Source organism: Olea europaea, chromosome 13 (assembly GCF_002742605.1).
Source record: "Olea europaea var. sylvestris chromosome 13, O_europaea_v1, whole genome shotgun sequence".
Lineage (NCBI taxonomy): Eukaryota > Viridiplantae > Streptophyta > Magnoliopsida > Lamiales > Oleaceae > Olea > Olea europaea.
Window position 1 is genome coordinate 21,348,630 of NC_036249.1, and position 23,755 is coordinate 21,372,384.

Genomic DNA, 23,755 nt, shown 5'->3' on the forward strand with positions numbered 1-23,755 from the left:
ACTTTCAAGAAAAAAGCTCTTTGGCCTTAAAAAAATTAGATTACTTGGAAAACTTTTCCTTTCAAATAAAATAATGCACAAACTCTAAATCTTCCACGTTTCAATATTGAAATAAAATATCTATTTTTATATTTTTATTGAAGTAGAATCCAATACTTGGTAAGATTCTGGACCATGAGATTGAAATCTATAAGAATTCAAACCTTCTTCATCAAAGCCACAACTTCCTGCAAAATTATGAGCACAATTAACAATGAAACAGATAATTCTTGGTGGCTTAAATTAGAGCACAGTCAATCATAATGGAAATAATTTTTGTTTCTACCATTTTTTTTCAAAATTGAAAATTTTGACTTCAAATGTTAACTAAGTATCAACTCTGTTAGGTCTAAGAGTGTAATTAGTGATTTTGGGAATAAAAGGGATGTAATTGAATGTTTGTAAAAGTTAGGGACTCAATTGAACATTGATGTAAAAGTCAGGGCCTTGCATTGCAATTTTGTAAAGTTGGGTAGGCTAGGGTTTACACTTGAGGCTAGGGTAAAGATACAGCAAAGCGTCGCTGGCTGCTCGCTTGACCAATGCTCGAGCATAAAAAGCAGAGAGCTCGTCACTCGCTCTTCGTCCCCTCATCGCTCGAGTGATAATGTTTTGCCAGTAATTCTAAGTCTAATTTTTCGAGACTTTTACATGGCCCAGGACTCTCATCTGTCCCCAGATATAAATCAAAGGTCGTGAACAAAAGGAGGAGATTGCCACATTGTGCCTACATTGCAAAACATCTTCCTACATTCTTTCAAGAGGTCCAAGATAGAATTGATCAAGGAATTCATCTATAACATCTTGTGATTTGGGCAATCTACGATGGGAAAACATCAAAGTTCTTGAAGACAAAACAACGTGTCTTCCTTCATCCGTTGAGGAAGAGACTATCTCATTGGGGATTGAGAGAGGTGGACGTCAAGCACAGTGAATCGGACAAGAACAGGCGATTCTTGAAATTCCACTTTGTGATACAATCGTGAGACTGGAGCAGTAGGTTTGATTGGGTACGAAGTTTGATGTAACTTGTACTTGCTAAATTGGTATAGTAGACATCACTGACTTGGTCCTGGAGTTTTTTTTTTCCACATTGGGTTTCTCTGGCAACAAACTGTGAGTTGTGTTGATTTATTCTTTTACATATTGCAAAACGATAGTTCAATATAGGATTAACATGACTTGTATGTTTAACGAACTAGATTAATTAGTGACTTTTTGCTATTAATTGTATTAATTCTGCACGTAAGGTCGAATTGGTAACTTGGAACGTAAACTGGGTAAAGCATAAAATTTGAATTTAGGATTAGTTCATTTTACAAGTAGTATCCAAAGCGTTCCTAGAACTTTCAAGTGGTATCAGAGCCTAAACACGAGTCGTGACCTTACATTGTCTAGATGAGTATGTCATTGAGTATGCCGCCCCATTTTGATGGGAATAATTTTGCGTATTAAAAAGTGAGAATGAGGGCATTTTTGAAGCTATCACTACAACAAAAATGTGATTTTGCGACAAGATATTTTGTGATATACGGAAAGTTGTCGTAATAAGTGATTTAGCGCAACACATTTTTTAAGTTTGTCGCAAAGATTGATATGAAAAAAATAAGTAACAAAAAATATAAGGCGACATTAAAAGTTGTCGTGAAATGTGAGAAGGTGCGACAAATAATAAAGATTGTCACCAAAAACTGGAGAGAAGCAAAATGCCAAAAATATTTTTGGTGGGAAATTTATGGCGACAAACTTTTATTTTTGCAACAAAGTGTGTGTGATGCAATAGAGTCCACTTTTTGCGACAAGGAATATGTGTTGCTAAAATTTCTATAGATAGAGGAAAAAATCGTTACAAGAAAAACTATTTTTTACAACGGACAAAAAATGTATCATTAGGTCTTTCACAACACTCACTCGTATGTTGCAGGTTCTAATGTTGTCGTAGAGTAGAAAGATATGGCAACATGCAATGCATGTTTCAAAAGGTCTCAAATCACGTTGTTGTTATGTTTTTGCAATGTACCTCATCATAGCTTTTATTATATTTCGCAATGCTCTTTGCCTATTGCCTTAACTTCTTGCAATGTTCTTTTATTTTTTTGTAACAAATGTTTATTTTTCATCTAGTTAAAGATGACATTTTAATATGTACTACAATTTTTTTTTTAAATTTTAATTATTTTTGACCAAGAGAAAAATTATTTAATAAAAATTTTGTAAACTGTCAAGAATAACTTTATCTTCAACCAAAAAAAAAAAAAAAAGTTCATTAGACAATAAAAGTTTCAATCATATAATAACTTATAAAAAGAACTACTATGCTGAACCAATTAAAAAAAAAAAAAATAAGCAGTAAAAATGACCATCTTTTTTTGGTATTAAAAAATTAAAAAATTGTTTTGTTTTTTAATTTTCTATTTTACCCTTCAACCTAATAAAAACACCCACGATTAAACATTATTTTATTCCCAGCCAAATTTCGCAAGGGTTTCTTCCAAGTAAAAATCCCCAAATCCATATCAATTGGCGGCACAGTCCAATAGGTCACCACCACTCTTCTCACGCCTCCATTGCCGTCAACCGCATCCAAAGCGTTTTCTACTTACTGCTTATCTGAGAAATTTTAGTAGGTCGATTTGCATTTTTTCCCCCTTCTAATCTGTTGAGGAGAAACTTAGATTTACAATTTTGGTTTCTTCTTTATTTGGGTTTGATATGTGTTTGTTTAATCATACATTTTTCTTGTTGATTTGATCGTTAAGCAATGCACAAATGTGCTTATGAATTTCTTTTATTTTAATATACAAGAAGGGTGTTAATATTGGGTTTAAGTCCCTGAACGGTTACTTTTGTTCCCTTCTCTCATCATCTTATTTCTATAATACTCTATGCTAGATTAGATTATAGATATGATCTGCTAAACCAATTATTTTTGTGACTTATACGCCAGTTTCTATGTTGCACAGAGACAGAGTTTAACAATGGCTTATTAGATTAGTCAAAACAAATGATACCACATTTCTTGTTTTACAGTTCGAAGTTTAGTAAGCTGCCTTCCCATTATTGATGTGTTTCATAATTATTTCTGGGTAATGGGTGGTTTTTTTAAAGGACGTGTCCTCACTCTTCATGGATGTTGTTAACTACAGGGAAAAGAAAATTTGGACCTGGAAAAGCTAGTTTATTTACATCTCGTCGTAGTCTGATCTTGTTATACTTGACGTGAACACAACGGTGAAGGTAATATGCACAAAAATGTCAATCTTCTTCAAATTGATACATTTTGAGCATATTCTGACACTTCTAGACTTGCACTTTATGTTGAATTGTGATATGATTTTCCACCAATTTCTTGCACTCATAGAATATATAGTTTGCAGAAGGTGGTCATCTCAAATGGAAGCCCATTTGAACTTTGCAAGTTTATTTTTTTTTTCATTAACTTTATATAATCTTCCTAGAATAAGATTGAATTCTGTTGTCCATGAGTTTATTAGTCCTACAAATTGCAAGCAGTTTTCCTATTTGAGTTATTAATTGTTACTTGTACAAGGGAAGTACTTATTCTACGGAAAAAATATGTATACTAAATTTGTATATGGGAAAATATGTATTCTAGAACTGACCTTTTATAGTAAATAATGCAGATGTATTTTGTTGGGGGCTAGTTTCATGAGAACCAACTGTTTCCACCCTTGTTGCTTTCAGCTTCGTCACGAGATCATCATTTGTTAAATTCTCTGTTGTATTTAGGTTGACTATTAGAATTTGTTTCATGAGTTAATTATTGCACTAAATTGGAAGTGTTCAAAAGAATCTAATTTTTAGAATATCCATTCCAGTAGCTTATTCTTTTGTTTTGGTTAACATTGTTTGTTGTTTTCACTAAAAATTACTGACTACATATTCTCTTTTGTATGGTCTATGTAAATACAGAGATATACATGCTGGATAGGAGTTGGATGCAACTTTGTAACAGATTAAGTAATCAATATTTAGATGGTGTTAATTCAGGAGGTAGCAAAACAATGTCTGGATGAGAACAACGAGGTTCAGTGTCCACGTCGAGATTGTCAAAATGCATTTATGGTAGAATCTCATTTATATCATCCCAAAGTCTCTGGAAGTTATGAGAGATGGATTTTTCATGGGGTGGAACTTGAGAATGATACGGAGGGTGTTGAAAGAAATACATCTAAATTGGATGAAGCAGAAAATGATGATGAGATGATGATATGTTAGAAAATCTATGTGCTGCTAAAGTCATCTGAAGCTGGCCAAACTCGAGAGGGGGAAGCATATGGCAGAAATCATAATTTCTCACATATGATGATGCGACAAACTCTCTGTGTTGTGAAATAAATTTAATTACAAACATCACTTGTTTTATGATAAACTGTATTATAAATTTTGAATATCTTAAAATATATTATGCAACATATCAAATGCATTGTAAATCATATTTCGCTACAAATTTGACTTGTTATTAAATATATATCGCTATGAGCATGTGTTGCTGCAAAATAGAATCGGTAACAAAATTTATACCTTTAAAATAATATTCGCAATAGATATTTTTCTTGGAAAAACTTTATAGTAATAATTGTTGCAACAGACTGACTTATCGCCCTTTTAATTTTTAGCGACAAATATGAGTTGCGACGACACTATGGTGACAAATATTGTGTTGCTATTTTGTACTTTCCGCATCAAATAAATAATGTTGTGAGTTTATTAATGTGATGAACCAGTGAAAGTTGTCGCAAAATATATTTTGTGACTCATATAGCGCGATAATGCCTGCAACAAGCGTCTAGTTGTTGCTAAATTTCTTTTGCAACAAAATCTCAATTTTTGCGACAATATTTTTTTGTCGCGAAATCGGTTATTTTTTTTTAGTGTATGTATGAGAGGATATGGTTAAGTGTTGTGAATGGTTGGTCTGCCCCTACTACCACAGTCGATGGTGTTGTCACTCCTACCTCCATAGAAAATTGGTCTAGAGTTGAATTAGATAAATGTAATTGGAATAGTAAAGCCTTGCATGCCCTATTTATGGCTATTTCCCCTGAAGAATTTAGGAAAGTGTCCATGTGTGAGGTAGCAAAGGAAGTTTGAAATATTTTAGAAACCACACATGAAGGAACTCAGGCAGTTAAGAATTCTACACTGCAGATGCTAGCCACTAGGCTTGAAGAGATAAGAATGAGAGATGATGAGATGTTTGATGTATGCGAGCCTAAATGACAAAGTGAATTCGTCCTTCTATCAAGGGTAGAAAATCCCCGAGTCTAAGAGAGTGAGGAAGATTCTTAGATCCTTACCCGAACGTTTTAGGCCTAAAGACTCTGCAATTGAGGAAAGTAAGGACATAGACACTATCAATGTAGAAGAGCTAGTTGGATCCCTCCAGACCCATGAGCTTACCTTAAACAATCTAGCTAAGGAAAAATCTATAGCCTTGAAATTCGCTCGGAATAACTGGATGGAATCTTCTGATTTACATTCACCCAACAATGAGGAGATCACCTACTAACTAAGAAATTTCAAAAAAAGTTTAGGAAGAAGAAGCTGCAAGAAAAACTGAGAAGTAGCCTCAGTGACTCTAGGAGAAAGTCTAAATCTGTGAGATGCCATAAGCGTGGAGGTTTTGGCCATTTTAAGAGTGAGTACCCTAATGCTAAGATAGTCAAGAACAAGGCTATGAATGCTACTCTCACTAATGATGAGTGTAGCTCGAACAGTCAGAGTAAGAAATCCACATATGAGGAGAGTGGAAAATATATGGCCTTCATTGCTTGGTTAAGAGTGGATCCCAACAAGATGATGATATAGATGGTAGTGAAGAATCTGGTGATAAGAATGGAAGTGAGGAAGATCTTGAAGAAGCTTATGATAAAATTTATAAAGAAAGTCTCAAGATCATAGCTACTAACCAAGTGCTGAACAAGAAAGTGAAGGAACTTAGGTTAGAGAAAGAATATTTAGAGGCCCAGGTTAGTGATCTCACGAGTAAGAATGATATGTCCTCTAGGAGAGTAAGTGAGCTAACCGATGGAAATAAGACCTTAGCTATTTAGGTCAAGCACCTTGAGAGTGAGCTGGAGTTGTCTAGTTCTCAGATACTTGTCTTTTCTAGCAATTTTGAAAAGCTAGATAATATTTTAGGAATAGGCAAGCCGATGGGTGAAAAGGGAGGTCTAGATTTTAATAATAATGCTGCTAGTACTTCACAAACCACTTTTGTTCGTGCTACTGACCAGTCTAACACTGTGGCTAGCCCCATATCTAATGTTGTGGAATCTTTAGGACAGAGGTCTACCAAACATCGTAGGATCCATCAACATAGGAATAGAAATCAGCGTCACCATAACCATAGTGCTAGGTTCATCCCTACTTACTTTCACTGTGGAGAATTAGGTCACATACGCCCTAGATGTCATCAGTACTTCAACAAAAATAGGAACATGAACTTAAATGAGAACAAAAATTAGGTGTCTATTGGTCAAATTGGATTCCTTACTGAGCTAGTGAATTGTTTGACCAAGTTGGTGACACAACTGTCGGGGAACTGCTCTCTCGCGAGATAGGTTTGGGTGAAAAGGAGTGATCTACAGAATCTGGAAGTGGATCATGGTGCTCTTAAAGGAAATAACACTTATATATCTAGATAATTAGGTATATGTGATGCATGCTTGCTCTTAATTGACATACGAGTGTTGCATGCATCACATGATTTTTGCTTGTTTTTGTCTAATCTTTTTATTTTATGCATGTGCATTTTCATTTTTTTGCTTTGACACATGCATATTTAGTTTAATCTTTGTGTGCTTGTCTTTATTTTCTTTTGTGTGTGGAGCATTCATTTTAGGAAAAATGAAAAATACAAAAAAAAAATTGAAAAAGATAAAAACGGTCGGTTATGAAAATTGCTATAGCATGACATATAATTCTGAACTTGCTAGTTGTAATCATGTATGAGCTAAAATTGATAAGATGTAGAGTAATTTTCATTTCTTGGTTAGGTCTATTTTGATTAATTTGTATAAGTATCTTCATATACCGCCTGTACTTTACACACTATGAACTTTTTAGTGGGACTCTCCCGCGAGTGTGAGATTTGGGATGGCTGTCACGTGTTGATGGGGTGACTTCAAACATGAATTGACCATTTTTTTGTAGACATTAACGCAAAAATTTTCTCCCATTTTATATTAGCTCATATCTTAATGTCCTTCTTCGAGGCCTATTTGACTCGAGGAATTAAGTCTACGGGGTCTCTTAAAACCTAGTATCTATTGCCAACTGACTTAGATTAATCAATCTAAAGCTCGCTACGGGGTCATCTCAATCGTTTAATGGAGGAGAACCTTAACTTAAAATGAAAAATAAATGATCCCGGAATAAAATGTGAAAATATGATGAGCTGAAAAATGTGAAAATGAAAAATATAAATGCTCATAGTAAGAGGGAGAAAAAAAATAAGTATAGGTTCTACTGCACGTCACATGATTTGAATTTCATAAGTAGATGAATATACTTATTGGTAGTAATTGGCATGTCTCACAAAAGGTTTGGAATCCTGCTTGCATTGGATTAGTGACACGTTACACAAATGAGTCACTTGTACTTTTCACTCCATTTTGATCTGAACTGAGTATGTGGAGAGGTCTACTACTTGTTAATTTTACTTTTCCTTGCTATCAACTGCATTTGTGAGGTATTATATGTTATTGCTCAGTTCGTTCTTAATATTATTCCGTTCAGCATTTGTAACAAAAATGAGTAGAGGAATGTGTAACTAAGGGGGAGAAAAATAATGAATGAGCATATAAATAGAGAGCGACTACATTTGCATGGCACATGATTTCACCGATTGATGTTACTTACATTTTGCATTGCTATGTCTAGGGGTCGTTGGGGGAGAGACATAGATGCATTGATATATAGCATTACATTCATGAGTACTTGCAAAAAAGTGAGAGTATTGCATTACATTCCATATCACATCCATTTGTTTGAGTTTGTTTTTTTATTTTTAGTGGTGTTGATGTTTCGGTTGGTGTTTTGACTAGCATCAATATCACGTCTCAACCTAGCATGTTATGTGTTTGTGATTAAGTGTGTTAACCTTTTATATTTCCTATATCACGTGTTTTTACACTGGGCATATGAGTTTGAAAATTTCAGAAAACAGGTACAAGAAGGAATGCAAGACTCAGTTTTTGGAATTACCGGGTAGTATTGTTTTGTGTGTCAAGCCCAAGCTTATTTTTTGTATAGACCTAACTTATATTGTGTAGTTCTGTCACAGAATGCCAAAGGAGGAGTTTATGAAGTCTAAGAGTTTCATTGGCGATTTTGTGAACAAAATGGATGTAATTGAATGTTTGTAGAAGTCAGGGACTCAATTGAACATTGATATAAAGGTTAGGGACTTGCGTTGCAATTTTATAAAGTTGGTTAGGCTAGGGTTTACACTTGAGACCAGGGTAAGGATACGTCGAAACTTCGTTGGCTGCTTACCTGACTATCGCTCGAGCATAAAAAGCAAAGAGCTCTTTGCTTGCCCTTCACCTCCTCGTCGCTCGAGCAAAAACACATCTCTCACTTTTCACTTGAGCGGCAATGTTATGCTACCGATTCTAAGTCACATTGTTCAAGACTTTCACCAGGTCTAGGACTCTCATCTATCCCTAGATATAAATACAAAGGTTGTGAACGAAAGGAGGAAATTGCCCCATTGTGCCTACATTGCAAAAAACATTCCTATATTCTTTCAATAGATCCAAGGTAGAATTCATCTAGAAATTCATCTATAAAATCTTGTGATCCGGGCAATCTATGGTGAGAAAACATCAAAGTTCTTGAAGACAAAACACCGTGTCTTCCTTCATTTGTTGAGGAAGAGACTCTTATTGGGGATTGAGAAATGTGGATGTCAAGCGCAGTGAATCAGACAAGAACAGGCGATTCTTGGAATTTCACTTTGTGATGCAATCAGTTAAGGACCAACATGTTGTAGTGGATAGCAAATTGAACTACAGGAGGTAGATTAGGAAGTCTAGCAGGAGGCTAGATACATTTACGATAATAGATCGTGAGTCTGGAATAGCGGGTCTAATTGGGTATGGAGTTTGGTATAACTTGTACTTGCTGAATTGGTATAGTAGACATCACTGGCTTGGTCCCAAAGTTTTTCCACATCGGGTTTCTCCATCAACAAACTGTGAGTTTGTTGATTTGTTTATTTTGCATATTGCAAACCAGCAGTTCAACATAGGATTAATCGGACTTGTATGTTTAACCACCTAGACAACAATTAATTAGTGACTTCTTGCTATTAATTTTATTAATTCCGCACGAAAGATCGAATTTGTAACTTGAAACGTAAAATGGGTAAGGCATAAAATTTGAATTTAGGATTAGTGCGTGTTTCAAGTAGTATCCAGAGCGTTCCTAGAAATTTCAAGCTCATTTTGAATTTAATGTTCCAAATAATGGTCACAAATTTATCGTTTTCAATAATGGGAGAAAATTTTTTCTTGCATTATTGAATCAAAAAGGTTATTTAAATAGCTTAAAGTTGTTCATTCAGTTCATTTTTCACTTTAGTTATTAAACTTCATTGTATCACTTGTAGAAAATTTATTTAGAACTTCATTTTGTGAATGAACAAGTACTTCAAGCCACTTCTAGTGATTCAAATTCTAAATCTGTCAATTTTCTTAGTATGGTGGTAGAAAAATATTATTCATTTCATTTCTACCAACGGATTTATGAAACATATTAGAAATGGTGGTAGATTCAAAATCAACAATTTGGAGAGAAAAATATTGAAAATAGATGAGTAAAAAGAACTCAGGGAGACTCGTGGTAGTGTTTCTTAGAAATGGTGAGTATTTATTTTGATATCAATTTATAGAAAAGTAGTAAAAGTATAGAAGTTCTTACAAATATGAGGGCCTACATGACTGCCTCACTTAGTGTTTGAACTGATATGGAATTTTGATAAAGGATTAAATTAAAAGGGGCAACCTGCGTATTGATGAGGCGACTTCAGATCTACGCCAACCTAGTGAGGCATGGATATGCATTGATGTTAATTTGTTGTATAAGCTTCCAAATAGGATTTGGATTGAGCGTGAAAAGCGTGGAGGATATTGGCAGATAGTTGTGTACGAGAAGAAGCCAGATTACTATTTTTGATGCAGACACTTTGGTCATGCTGAGGACCATTTTTTAGTTAGATCACGCCCTACACCACCACCTGCTATAATTGTTGACCCCATCCCTAAACATAATATAGAAGTGGCCCACGATAAGGGAAAAGGAAATTAGGTATTCATAGAACCTCCTAAGAAATGGTTCCAGTTCAGAGAGACCAGAGGAGACAGCATGCTACTAGCACATCTAGAGTCCAGATTTCATCTTCTATATCTATTGTTATTACATCAGCTACGCTTCCTACTGCTTCTAGCTCACATGTTCAGACCAGTTAGCTACTCCTTCAATAGCTCTTCCAATTGTTACAACTTTGCCAATTATCATCACAGTAGCTCAACAGCCCCTCCAGAATCCCCTTCCGATTTTGCAGCACCTCCAGCTACTTAGGAGGTAGTATATCATCCAGTTACTATTACATTTACTCTACCTCTAGTTCCTATTCCCACTGCTACTACTGAGCTATCCTCTGAGCCGACACATATTAGCTATCCACCATTGAAGACACATACAAATGGTACTCAATCAGCATAAGGATAAGATACAGGGACAGTTCCTTATGCTGCTCTTGCACACGGGTTGTTAGCTAAGATCAGCTCAGAGTGGCATGGTGTCAAGCAAATATTGATCGATCACTTTAAGAGGGACCATGGAATGAAAGTTGGATCTACCATGGGATTTTCCATTGAGGACTTGTGATGTGAACCTGGATAACTAGATCGCTATTAAACCCACAAAAGAATGACATAAACCCCAAGAAAGCCAAAAATCAAAGTTTATGGAATTTGACCCACAATTATGAATCAAACAACCAACACAATCACTAGGATATGCTAGCCTTTTGATTACAAGATTTATGAAATCATACTTGGAATTTTAAAGATTGACTTGAAGAATAAAATGAACCAGAAACCCAAGCAATTACTAGAATACCTTGACCTCGTGATTGCATAATCCACGAATAGCATTTTGATTGGTAAATGCCATGAGAAATTATCCCAATAAGTTCGATAAACTGTTCTCTAAAAATAAAGATGGAAGTAACCTTGCCTCTGATTAATTCAAAATATCAAAAGTCCTATAATGAATAATAGGAAAAAGTATTTATACTACCCTAGGAATAATGGAAAAAAAATGAATATTAAGAGTCCTAAACTTATAAAGTTACCAAAAATAACAATTTAAATCAAAACAGAATCCTCGCGAAAAAAGGAAAAAGTCGCGTCCCAAATGAACCATGCGACCGCGTGGTTCTTTTAGCCGCGGTCGCATGGAAGAAACGTGGGCTGCCTCTTCAATCCCTATCCTAGTCTATGCGAGCGCATGGGCTTTAAAGCCTTGTGGCCGCATGGCTTTGTGTGTTGGCCCTAATTTTGGTTTCTTCCAACGATGTGTTCTTTAACTTATCGGCCCTTGACCCTAGCATTGAACTTGACACTTGATATGTTATCTTCAACCTCATGTGCCTCGCTTCTTGAGTATGCATTTATATGACCTTTGGTATCATCATTGTTCCATATTACTCCCAATTGAGCCCCTTGCACCTCTTCCATGAACTTTGCTCCCTTGATTGATCTTGATCGACCCAGGATCATATCAATTTAGTTTTCAAGCTATTTGGTGAGGAACTTTCTATGAGTAAAACTCCTACATATAAACCTTCACTTAGTCCTTCTATCACGGCTCCTACACAAAATAAGGTAAAAGCACATATACAGAGAGACGTGGATGGCATGGGCCTTGGAGACTACGTGCAAAATGCAAAGGACGATGTAGCCACAGTCAGCGAATCACTCTCCCATGCTTCATATGTTGTAGCACAGAGCACCATAAGATCAAACGCACATGCAACTAGCACTATGAGATTAGATGTACTCGCTTTTAGCCCGACTTTCAGTGCACCATCATGTGGACAACATTTTTCACCTAGGCAAGCCTCTTCATGTAGGCGAGACCCCTCTCCAATGAGCGAGCCAGACTACACAGTCTACTATGATCCAAAAATGTTTGAAACCAGGCTCATGACCCAATTAATGTCTATGTACTACCACCCAAAGATCTACCATCGGGGATACCCTTGAGTAGTTTTAATTAGTTTTTGTTCATATCTTGTTTACTGTTGATTGCAATTCATTTTGAGATATTTGTTGCAATTTACATTTACTAGAGGTCAGGTCTGTGCCTTCTCTTCTATTTGTATTCTCGTTTTTATTGTATAAAATAAGCCATACTAGTGGTATTTGCTAAAAAAAAAAAGTCTTGACTGAAAATAAAAATAAAAATTCTTTAAATTTGAGTGATATTTCCTTTTATGATTGGTCCAATAAATGAGTGATACAATATTAAAATTAGAAATTTCATCTCAAAATGTCAATATTATTACGATCAGTACCCGAATCTTTTATATGTTGGTTAATATATATTTAACTGATGTATAATTATGTTAACATCTATATTAATACACAAATACATACTCTGTGAGAGAGAGAAAGAGAGAGACCAAGTTCATTACTGTTTACTTTACCACCTACATTTCGAGCTTCTTTGACCTACAGTAATTAATTACATGTTGGCATGAGTTGTCAACATACAATATTGAAATACGGTAGGGGTGGGTTATTCCCCAGTTGTAATATAAAATTTCCTTTGTTTAGCCAGATTCTTAACCTAGAATAGCTCTCTTTATTTTACTCTCTACACTATATATGTATATGATTGTATTCATTCAAAAAATAAGAAAAATAATCCCTTTGTTATCATAGTATCAAAGCAAAAAATCCTAGGATTTCTGCTACAGCAAACACGTTACCAAAACTGATCAGAAATTATGGTAGAACCTAAATACGTGGTGGCAGACCAGAGACATGATGAGAACTCTACTACAACCATCCTCGATGATTTAATGACTCGACTAATGTAAGCCCTAACCCAAAATCAAACCAAGAATTAAGTGCAGACCTATGAACCTCCTGCTGCGCCGATTGGGATCAAGCTAGATGGATTAAACTATGGTTTATGGTCCCAAGTTGCTGAGATGTCTATCTCTGGCAAGGACAAATTGGGATATATTAATGGAGACATTCTAGAACTTGAATCATCAGACCCCATGTTTCGAAAATGGAGAATCAAAAATACAATTTTGAAGGGATGGATAATTAATTCCATAGACCTGACTCCAATCAGCAATTTTATTCGATTTTCTACTGCAAAAATGGTGTGGGATGCAATTGCTACTATTTATTTTGATGGAACAAACACTTCTCATGTGTATGGTTTGAAGAAACATGTGACCAGAATGAGACAAGCAAGAGGATCCATTGAAGAATATTACAATGGTCTACAAGGCTTGTGGAGAGATATTGATTTTTGTAGGTTAAACCCAATGGAATGCCCTGCTGAAATAAAGAGATACAACTTGGCTATATAGGAAGATAGAGTCTATCTCTTTCTTGATGGGCTTTTTTTTTTTTTTTTTTTTTTTTTTTAAGCAAATACCACTAGTGTGGTTTATTTTATATAATGAAAAGCGGGAAAACAAAGAGAGGAGGGGGGCATGGACCTGACCTCCAGCGAATGTAAATTGTAACAAATATCTGAAGATAAAATGCAATCACAGTAAACAAGATACGAACAAAAACAAATGAAAGGTACTTAAGGGTATTCCCGAGGGTAAATCTTCGGGTGGTAGTACATAGACATTGATCTTGTCATGCGTCTGGTTTGAAACATTTCTGGATCATAGTAGTCTGCGATGTCTGGCTCGCTCGTTGGAGACGGGTCTCGCCTGCGTGTAGGAGCCTGCTTTGGTGATAAGTACTGTTCGGATGGTGGTGCACTGAATGTTGGGCGAAAAGCGGGTGCATCTGATCTCATTGTACTAGTCGTAGGTGTGTCTAATCTCATGGTGTTCTGTGCTACGACATCTAAATCGTGGGAGATTGACTTGCTTGCTGTAGGGACATCGTCCTCTGCATTTTGCATGCAGTTTCCAAGGCCCATGCCATCCATATCTCTCTGTATATGTTCTTTCACCTTATTGTGTGTAGGAGCTGTGATAGAAGGACCAGGTGAAGGTGTATGCGTAGGAGTCTTACTTACAGAAGGTCCCTCTCCAAAGAGCTTAAAAACCAAGTCTTCAATAGCAAATCTCATGGTAGATCCAACTTTCATTCCATGGTCCTTCTTAAAGTGATCAATCAACATATGCTTGACACCATGTCGCTCGACTCTGTCACAACTGCGGTAGTAGTAGTGGGAAGCACAGAAGGCACTGCTGAAACTGGAACCCACTGCTTCTTTGGCTCCACAAACGTCACCTTGCCCTTATCCTTATCAGTCCTAGTAATAGGGGGCCGAACAGGGGGGTGCGCAACAACTGCAGGAGAAGGAGGAGGAACCGTAGTACACTGATCATAAGAATGACCCAAGTGTTTACAAGAGAAGCAAAAAATTGGCCGCTTCTCATAGATAACTGTCTGCCAGAAGCCACGGTTACCAGCGCGCTCAATATAAACCCTGTCGGGCAACTTATGTCCCAAATTTACCTCAATGCACACCCTTGCCTCACTAGGTCGTCTCAAGTCGGTGGTGGCCTCATCAATTCTCAAGGGCATTCCTATTGCCCCAGATAAAGCGAAAAGGAACCCCTTCGCACGTAAATGTACTGGAAGCAGAGGGAACGATACCCATACGGGAACTATCGGAGTCTCTTGCTCAGGTGTAAAGTCACATGTCCACTTAAGGACTCTCATCGGACAACCATCAATATACTATGAAGGTTTAAGAAAAAGCCTGCTGTAATCCTCCTCATGTGTAAGGTGTATAAGAATGTGTGTTGTGTTAATCAATCCCACCTCGAAACAACCATGGAACCCAAACTTTGAAAAAATCTCACGTACCTTCCTCATGGTTGGCTTGCGATGTGGAAATTTCCCCACAAGTGTATACTTGTAAGGATCAGCGAGTGTAGCCTCCTCGGACTCAATCAAAACTATTGCCGGCTCACCCATATGTATAAAGGGGTCTTTAGCAGCAAACCCAGTAGTGGAAGAGTCATCTATACCCTGTATAACCGATGCAAACGACTTTCGTGAACTCCGTTCAGCTTGAGACAGGCCCGGACGGCCAGAAACTGCAGTAGCATAGGTCTTTCGGCCCTGATTGAGCACTGTCTGGGCCTCATGTGGAAAAACCGATGATGGAATTGGGTCCGTAACAAAATTCCCCACATTCTGGTGAAGTTTCACCGGCGCGTGACCACCACGCGCCGGCCGTTGACCGGCCGTTGACCGGCGGCGATTTTCCAACGTTGTCAGAAAATTATGATTTTTCACAGGCAGATGCGTAATTTCATGCTGATCATCACGGTATGTTCCGTTTTCCGAAATGAGTTCAGGATTGGCCGGAATCTGCGATTTTCCGAGTGACTGGCCGGAACTTGCGATCGCCGGCAAGGGCGCGTCCGACGTCTGAATTGGATGATTTTTTAGTCGAAGGTTCGCCTTTTCATGGGAAATCTGATGGTCAGGCGCGTGTCCCTGTTTGAGCTCTGTGGAAGGGTTAATTGAAAAATCAGTTTTCGGCCCCTCGGGATTCGATCTGTCAATTTCGGGCGATTTGGACGAAATCTCTACCACCCCCAGGGTTTTCGGCCCTTCTGGAATCATTGGTGATGGTCCCATATCCAAATTCTGATCAGAAGTGGGTGTTTCGACGACCTTGGGATTCGTGCCATGATTTTTCAAACTCAGATCTATTGAGTTGGGGGATGAATCTGATATTGGTGTTATTGGAGATGTTTGGGTGTTTGTTGGTGATGATTTTCCACCACTTAGAGTGCTGCAATCCGGTGGTTTTGGTGGTGGATCAAGTTTGTTGGAGTTTTGGAGGTTTTCTCCCATTCTAGAGAGAAGGGAGAGCGTTTTGGAGGTAGAGAGAGAAAGTTGGTTTTTGGTTTGGTTTAGGGTGATCTCTTTCTTGATGGGCTGGATGATCACCTAAATAAAATTAGGGCGATGTGTTCCAAATCTGACCATTCCCGACAATTGAACAAGCTTATGCTCATGTTCAAAGAGAGGCTATGCGACAATATGTTATGAATTCAAACACAGAACATACACATGCCACTGCTATGGCCTCAAAAGGAGTTAAGACATGACCAACACTCCAAATATCCACGGGTGGACCTTCTTCAACAGGTGGTGGAAAGGCCAATACAACCTATAAGGGAAAAACACAATCCAACAAAGGTTGTATACACTGTGGGAACATAAAGCATGATCATGAAACCTATTTTAGGTTAAACCCAAAGTGGTGGAATGAACTTAAAGCACGAAAATAGGGTAAATAGAAAGCTAACACCAATGGTGAACCGAGACGAGCTGCTTGGGCAAAGGCAGAACATTTACTTTCTTTTTACTCCACTGATGGAACCATCAGATGAGTTAAATTCTCTCAATAACCAAGATAAATGTGGTCTTGCATTATTTGGTTCCAGTCAAGATAATTATGGTGGCTGGATTGTTGACTCGGGGGCAACCGATCACATGACTTTCAATAGTAACAACTTTTCTAAGATTACCCAACCAAAACGAAGTAGCGTTGCTAATACTAATGGAGTCACATACCCTGTTATAGGAGCTGGAACCATTGGTTTATCACCTTCTCTCTCTTTATCCAATACTTTACTTGTTCCATCTCTCTCAAATAAGTTAGTGTCTGTAGCCCAAGTCACTAAAGAACTAAATTGTGTTGCTTTAATATATCCTAATTTTTATCTCTTTTAGGATATTCTCACATAGGAGATCATTGGGCATGGCACTAAGAGAGGGGTTGTACCACATAGATGATTCATCCTGGGGAAAATAAATAACATGCACCATTCAACCACTATCAATGAGAGGCAGATTTGGCTACGGCATTGCGGATTGGGACATTCGTCTTTCAGTTATATAAAGTATTTATTTCCAAACTTATTCTCAACCTTACATGATTCAAACTTTAAGTGTGAAACTTTCATTTTAGCTAAAAGTCATCGTCTATCTTTTCCAATAAGCTTGAATAAAAGTGACGTTCCATTTGCTTTAATCAATTCTGATATTTGGGGACCCTCTCCAATTATTACTTTTTCTGGAATTTGTTGGTTCATGATACTTGTTGATGATTGTACTCAAATGGCTTGGTTATATTTGTTGAAACATGAAAAATGATGCCTTTCATGTGTTTAAGTCCTTTCATGCAATGATCAAGACTCAATTTCTAGCAGAACCAAAGATTCTTCATTCTGACCATGGTACGGAGTATGTTAATTAGGATTTTCAAGCTTATTTCCAGAGTCACAGTCTTCTTCATGAAACCTTCTGTACTTAAACGCAACAATAGAATGGGGTGCCCGAACGAAAAAATAGGCACATCTTAGAAACTGCTCATGCTTTATTGATTGGAGCACATATGTCGAATAGATATTAGGATTCTATTGTGATCACAACAGTACATCTATTGAACTGTATACCTTCAAAAGTATTGAATTTTAAAACTCCATTACAAACTCTATCCCGTCACATTTCTCTACCATCTATTTTGATGATCCCAACTCGAGAGTTTGGATGTGTAACCTATGTTCATCTCCATAAAAATCAACACACTAAGCTTGATCCATGTGCGATATGATGAATTTTTTGGGGTATGCTACACCAAAAAGGTTATATGTGCTACAATCCTGCCACACAATGTACCTATGTCACCATTGATGTTACTTTCATGGTGTCTAAAAGTTTTTACTCCTCGTCAGCATCTAATTCTTCTCGTTAGGGAGAGATAAAATATGAAGAGCAGAATTGATGGAATTGTGAGGTTTTTGAAGACACCCACAACTTAGTCCAGTTCGAAGTTGGGTCAGGAGGCAGGATTAGTAATGATACTATACATGACAGTACACAAGAAGTTGAAGCTGAAATTACACAAGTTAAGACTGAAGACAACATCCTCATCCTCTTCAGTGCCCAACGACCAATCTCCTAAGAATATTCCTAAGGTAAGCTCTCCAACTACACCAGCTCTTGTTCAGATATTTTTGTTGGTTATAACTTGCCTTTCAGACATAATCGTGGAAAACTCTCAAATCGATATTCACCAAATTTAGAGGAAAGGAGATCGAAGTGTAACACCCTGAGATATTATAGAAATTTTGGGTCTAGTCAAGTCCTTCGGCAAGTCAATTGGCTATGCTGAATATTTAACATGGATCACGATGAAGATCTTTATAGTTGAGGAAACAAAGTGGAAACAAATATAAATTTGTACTTTTATTGAGTCAAAATGGTTAACTATTGATGGAGTTAATTACCCTAACAATATTAGGCTCCTTTCAAAGCTCGAATTAAATGATGAATTGTGGAGCCATAATAATAATAACTACGTAGTTAATAATATTAGTTATCGATTTAGACCATATTACTATAGCAATATTAGACTCATTTGATTGGTCAAAATTAATTATGTATATTAGAATCGAGATAAAATTAATATGGATAAGACTAAATTAAGTTAAAGAGATCAAATATTAAGGGATTAATTCGCTAAGCAGTAGGACGTGACTTGGATTCCCTTATTAGTTAGCTAGGGAAGGATTAGGAATCAGGTATAAGTAAACTAGAATTTATGTGATTAAGTCCCATTGCAATAAAATTCTATTAAAGTTCTCCACTTTTGCTCTCGGTTTGACAAAAAATAAAAATAAATGTAAATTTAATAAGAGTTTTATTAGTTATATTGTTCGTTCGTTTGCATTAAAACAAATTAAACCTTATATCCTATGCAATTAGGAGTTCAACTTATCTTAACGTGTGCATGCATGGATAATGATAACTTAATTGGGAACAAATCAATGCAAAGAAACGTATTTAATATGTATTTTTTTATAATATACCTTTTAAGATAATTAGCAAAAGATTATAATATTTTATTATACAATCAAGTTTATAAATCTTATTTAAATTCTGTTTCCTCCATTAGATATATTATTTTAAGATTTAATCTTATCCCAAGTCTATTTTTTTCATTTGAAATCCATTGTAACAAAAGTTGGTTTCCACTATTGGTGTGCGTGACTAGCAAAAGGCTTGTATCTTTTAAGATAATTAGGAAAAAAATATAATAGTTTATTTATATAATTATAATTATCGTAACTTGGAAAATGATTTAATCATATCTCTGCCTTTCCATTTGAAATCCAGTACCAAAGCAGAATCAGTTTTCTCACCCGTGTTGAACACGTGTTGTATATAATTTAATTTTCTCCTACATTTGTATGTGATGGGTATAATTATATATAATGTAATTTATCTCTGTTTTAATCCTATCACTTGTGTTATCCTTCTTTTGACAATGATTACTGTTCGCAAAATATTTCTTCTCGATTTTAAAAACCCACCGCAAGTGTACGGTTCGTTAACAAGTAGTAAAATGGACTATGAGTCCAAGTATCGTTCCCACGAGGATTGAATTAGCACTAATTAAACTAATGTGACCTTAACCGAATCTAATTAAATGAAAATTTGGTTTAAATGTGAAAAACCCTAATTTTGGGAAAAAATCCCCAATTTGAAACCCTAATTGCAAAGAAAACCCTAATTTCAAAATTGGAAACCCTAATTTCGAAATTTCACTAATCTAATGAAATAAGCACGCAACTGAAATGTAAATATGCAATTTTAGAACTATTGTATTGAAATGAATCGAAATGAAATCATTAAGAACTCGAATCCCCAATTGACTATTAAAAACCCTAATTTCACAAATTCAACGAATCGATGGAACAAAATGCCAATTCAATGTTCCTAAATTATCCAATACACTCTCTCGATATATATTGAATCTACTCTTACACACCACCAGCCTATATTTCTATGGATGATGCAATGTACAAGAATGCATGACTTTTTATGAACATTTTCATGAATTGCATAAAGCATAGAGGTAAGTTTCCATCCCCTATCGGACCCTTTGTCGATTTATATTCTATCGAATTTATTCCCCTTCTTTCGAATGCAAAGAACAAATCATCTACAATCACATAACAATTGGCCAAATAATTATGGAAGCATTCAAATCATATAAATCAAACATTTGTCCAATCGAAACTATTGTTGAATTAATGAAATAACGGAAATTTAAATCATCAAAAGGTTCATCAAATTCCTAATGAAAAAAAACCCTAGACTATAACCATCATTACAAAATCAAGAAATTGAAAAACGAAATTAAAAGATAATAAGAATACACCCGTATGGAATTTCTTCAATCCGTGTGTATAATCTTCAACCCCGTCTTGAGCCCGTGCGAAATTGAATCCAAAATCAAGTTTCTTGCCTCCAATTTTGGTCTCTCCCTCCTCCCTGGTCGTTCTTCCTCTTAATATGATGATTTTGGGTATTTATATCGCGTCCAAATTAAGTAGGGAAGGAGTTTCAACCAAAATGAAAAACTACGCCCGAAATTTCAAAACTTAACTATGCGACCGCATAGAAGGGATCTATGCGGTCGCATAGATCATTTTTTTTCTCTCATTTAATTTCCTGAAACCTTCTATGCGATCGCATAGAAGGTTACACTATGCGGTCGCATAGAAGTAGCCATCTATGTGGTTTGTGCAATTTGGTCCCTGAACTTCTTTGTTGCTTCTCTTGACTTCTTTCTTTGATTTCTTCATCTTTTCAACAATTCTTATCTTCCAATTGATGATCGACACTTTCAAATATTATGCCACTCATTTGGCACATCTTTTGAGTATTTGCACTTTAGTCCTCCAACTTTCAATTATCTTCATTTTAGTCCATCTTCCATTCTTTCTTGCTCCAATTGTTTTGCTTTGTCATTGAGCTCATACTCGGCACGTTTTTACTCTCGTTCTGCATTTAGCTCAACTTCTCAATAATTGCACGATTGGTCCTCGAACTATCAAATTGTTGCGTTTTGGTCCTTCTTCGGCTCTTTTCTCCTGAATTCCACAATTTCCATTGAATTACCTACAATGCATGAATTTAACTGGATTAAGTCACAATTCTACCATTTTATCCATGTTTAAGTCATATTTGTGAACCAAATAAGTGTGTAAAAACACACTTATCAAATCCCCCAAACTTAAACTATTGTTTGTCCTCAAACAATGTAGTGACTCAACGTTAAACAAACATGGCTTAGTAGCTTGCCGTGTCTCAGGATTGGAACTTAGCAATACAATAGAACAATATCAATATTGCAAGAATAAAATTAACCTTTTCTCATCAAATGCAATACTCAACGTGTGTGTGTGAACTCATGCCAACATATCAAGCTTATGAATGGTTTGTTCCCAACCCATAATGGTCAAATTTATCCTTACATCACTCGAGAGATACACAAATCCCCCAAACTTATTCTTCTCACTCAATTATCTTGGGATGTGTTCTAAGGTTAGGAGTTTAACAACTATAATCCTTACCCTCTCTTAGTTTGGATACATCTTACCCTTACAAGTACACATATCAATAAGTAGAGACTCTCTTTAATTTGATTGTTTCAACCTTTAGGCTCAAACTACGCTACTTACCTCGCATCAAGGTTAAAGTTATATCAACCAAATGTCCAACAAGGGCCCCCCCAATTTTTTTTTTTTTTGTGTCATCTTCTCATTTGCTTTCTATATAACCCGTGTAGCGAGTTCTTAGGCGATGACTCCCAAACCAGTTGGTCTTAGGGCACCAGGTTTTAAACCCTTGCAGCCTTATTCACCCAAGTTATAAAGGCTCGATAAGATGAATTTTGTCAACTTCTCCTTTATCTTGCTTTCTATATGACCCCTGTAACGAGCTTTAGGCCGATAATTCCCAAACCAGTTGGCTTTAGGATATCAGGTTTTAAACCCTAACAGACTTACTTGCTCGAGTCATAAAGGCTTTTGAGAGAAGTGATGATTTTCCTATGTTTATTTTATGCCCTTTACTTGTTTTTTTTTTATAGACATTTGATATCAACAACCATCCTCAACTTAAAGCTTTCACCTATTTCTCACCTTCTGGGTCTAGGCAATCCACACAATATAAATTCATGCACTGAGCCTCTACTTATCTCCATGTTTACCTATAGTGGCTCAACCATCTCCAAACTATCTTATGGTGATTTAACGGGTTAATGATATAGAGGGTTAACCTAGGTTTCTTATGTTTTACTCCAACAATCCCATTCAATAACTTAACATGAAAACATGAGTGGCGTGCAAAAGAATGTCAAGCATTGCATCAATAAGTATCCGCTAATTAAATCCTGTACTATATCAACAGTTCTATTTTTCACCTATCCAATAATCACATCATAGCTGGCAAGGCTACCAAACCCACACAAGCATGCAAAAGTAAAATCAACACTCATTCATCATGCATGCATCATGCAAGAAGGTAGTCAATTTAATGATTGATTGTGAAAATGCATATTAACTACATGCCGAATATTTGTTTGAAAATTATGCTACCATCCCCCAAACTTATACAGTACATTGTCCTCAATGTAAATGTAAAGTTAGAAAAGCATAATTTAAAAATATAAACACAACTTGGCAAATAGAGGTAAACAACACTCCCTTGATCAAAGTGGTGGTCGTGGTGTGTAGCTGGGACCCGCAGCATGATCTTCAGGAGGAGATGGAAGGCGAGATAGGATTTCTCTCATCAGTGCTGACTGCTGTGTCATTTCATCATGGATCCCCTCAATCTGTGTCTCCAAACGGCCTAAACGCTCCCAAGTTTCATTTACCCTCAGCTGGATGCCATCCACCCTGCCCACGTACACACTTAGTCGACCATTCATAGTGTCCATCTCCCTCCTAGCTGCCTGGGCATCCTGGCGAGCGGCACGTGACATATCAGTGGCAATGCGGACGTCACGATGGGCTGTATGCATCTCAGTCGTCAAAGTTCCCATAGCCTGCTGGAGACTCTGCACATCTTGGCTGATCCCCGTGGTGGTGGTGAAAATCTGCCTCAAAACCTGATTGTCCATATCAACCTGGGGTGGTGGTGGAGGAATTTGAGGCATGTCAAGGTCTGCATTTGCTTGACCTTCCTCATTCAATTGCTATCGTCGTTGTGCATTTTCTAATTTCTGTTGGTGCTTCAGTCTTGCTCGGTCTTGGGCCTCTAGTGTGGATTGCTTGATAAAGGGGGTTGGCTTTTCTGGTGCTTCCCCAGGTTGGATTTGTATCCCCGCTGCTCTACATATTCCACTTATCAGACTGGGAAAAATTAGGGAGTAGTGCCTATCACCCCAAGTGCCTGTACCATGAATTTGGTTGTAGATGTACGTGGCTAGATCAATCTTGTTCCCTCTAACCAAATGGTATATGAATCCGGCCCTTGAATTTGTAAATGTTGTTCTGTGGGATATAGGCTCGATGTTATGGCAAATGAATAACCATAAAATTGCTATGGATGGGGTGAGATCTATCTAATGCCAGTCTGCTGTA

General features: G+C 36.7%; 1 long non-coding RNA gene across 1 annotated transcript; it reads left to right on the forward strand.

Moving 5' to 3' along the window:
• The first annotated feature begins 2,516 nt into the window (after positions 1 to 2,516).
• On the forward strand, positions 2,517 to 4,529 carry LOC111407847. Its single transcript, XR_002705218.1, has 3 exons — positions 2,517 to 2,666; positions 3,186 to 3,276; positions 3,973 to 4,529. It is a non-coding gene; the product is annotated as an uncharacterized LOC111407847 (long non-coding RNA).
• Positions 4,530 to 23,755: the final 19,226 nt, after the last annotated feature.